This window comes from Rhea americana, unplaced genomic scaffold (genome assembly GCF_003343005.1).
Source record: "Rhea americana isolate MKP2758 unplaced genomic scaffold, rheAme1 scaffold_1534, whole genome shotgun sequence".
Taxonomy (NCBI): domain Eukaryota; kingdom Metazoa; phylum Chordata; class Aves; order Rheiformes; family Rheidae; genus Rhea; species Rhea americana.
Genome location: NW_028185633.1, coordinates 1 through 1608, shown reverse-complemented (window position 1 = coordinate 1608; position 1608 = coordinate 1). Strand labels below are relative to the sequence as shown.

Below are 1608 nucleotides of genomic sequence, written 5' to 3'. Positions count from 1 at the left end.
TACTGTTACACAGAGACAAGGAGAGGCCTCAGCCACTTTGTCTTTACCGGCTGCAGAGCTCCTCGCTGCTCTAGCCTGGAGTCCAGACCACTCGGTGAGGATGCCTGCTCATTCTCCTCCTTGGGGGGTTCCCCTCCATGCTGCAGCCTGGTCGTCTCTCTTCTGCTCTTCTTTGCTCCCTGGGCACTCACAAACTCCAGCTTCCTGCTAGAGTCTGTCTCACTGCCCTGGGGGATGTCACTTGAACGCTGCTTGTGCTGCAGTCCCCGGAGGGACCTATGGAGGTCAGGCAGTGCTTGGCTGTCTCCCACCAACAGCTTCTTCTTGGCACCGACAGACTTTCTGCTGCTGCATGGGGCATCCCTCTGAGTCCTAGCATGAGCCAGGCCAACCTTTGTCACATCCGGAGGGAAAGTTGTGTCACTGGAGTCTGCCTGCTCTCTGTGAGGTGTCCCTTCAGTTAGGGATGCCAAACGGCTACTGGGCAGGACAGGAAAAGTTGGAGAGAGAGACAACTGGTTGGCCTGGAAGCACCTTGATACTTGCGGGTCTTGAGCAGCAGAGGGAGCTCTTCAGGCTGCCTCCACAGCTGATGTTGCCTGAGACATGCCAGCCTCCGCAGCGCTGATATGCTGTATGACTGGAGCAGTGAGGGGGATGAAGTCTCCACTGGGGAATCCTGCAACAAGCTCTGGGGAGAGTCCTGGCTAGATGATTCCAGAAAGTCAGGAGTGTTGCTGTCAGCAGCCACGTCCAGTTGCACCTTTGGTGCTTGTGGAGAACCACACTGAAAGGMTTTCTCTGGTAAGATAGAAAACACTGTCACATTGGGCAAGAGGGAAAGGGGCATACTGCACAGGGAGCACAACTTGTCATATGCCCACTGGGGAGGTGGGCATCAGAGCGCAAACGAGGCAGGTACAGAGAACTTAACACTGGAGATCTAAGGCCACCACAGCACTATTTCCTGGCCAGGGGAAAGAAGTCCAGAATCAAAGAGGAGCTGTGTGTTTATCCAATGAGAGAAGAGGGGCTATTTGCTCCCCGTAAGACACACTGCACCCTGTACAGCACAGGGACTTACCTTCTGGGGAAGTCAGTGTCAAGGACATTGGAGGAAGCCTGTCCTAGGAGTTGTCCAGAGAAGCCTCTGAGCTCTGTAACAATGCTGTTGACTCCACAGCTGCAAAATCAAGTCAGGGAATCGATTTTAATGAGCTTGCAGAGGAAAGAAAGCTGCTGTCCGCTCCTAATCCTGCTGTCCACTTCCAACCTTGCGATGGCTACAAAGAACTGCGTGCAGGGTCTCAGAGATACAATGGTCAAAGGGGCGCACTGAAACTTTTTTTTCCAGTTAAAATTGGGGTGCTAGAGCTTCCCACTGCCCTGGGTTGCCCATTCCCATCAGCCTCATTTCAGCCAGGCTTCTTCTAAAACTTCAGCCTGCCCCTCTACCAGGCAGACTGGAGAGAAACACTGCATAGAGGGCAGGCAGGCAGGACAAAGACCTCCCTCTGTGCCCCTTCTTCAGTGGGACTATCGGAGAGACTGACCATCTCATTGCTGAGGCAGGCAGAGGCAGAGCCAGCTGGCTATGCTGGGGCACCA

General features: G+C 54.2%; 1 pseudogene across 1 annotated transcript; it reads right to left on the bottom strand.

The window, feature by feature from the left end:
• Positions 1–47: 47 nt before the first annotated feature.
• Positions 48–1183, bottom strand: LOC146598768 (uncharacterized; annotated as a pseudogene). Its single transcript, XR_014895207.1, has 2 exons — positions 1085–1183; positions 48–801 (listed from the first exon to the last, which is right to left on the bottom strand). The product of XR_014895207.1 is annotated as an uncharacterized LOC146598768 (transcript).
• Positions 1184–1608: the final 425 nt, after the last annotated feature.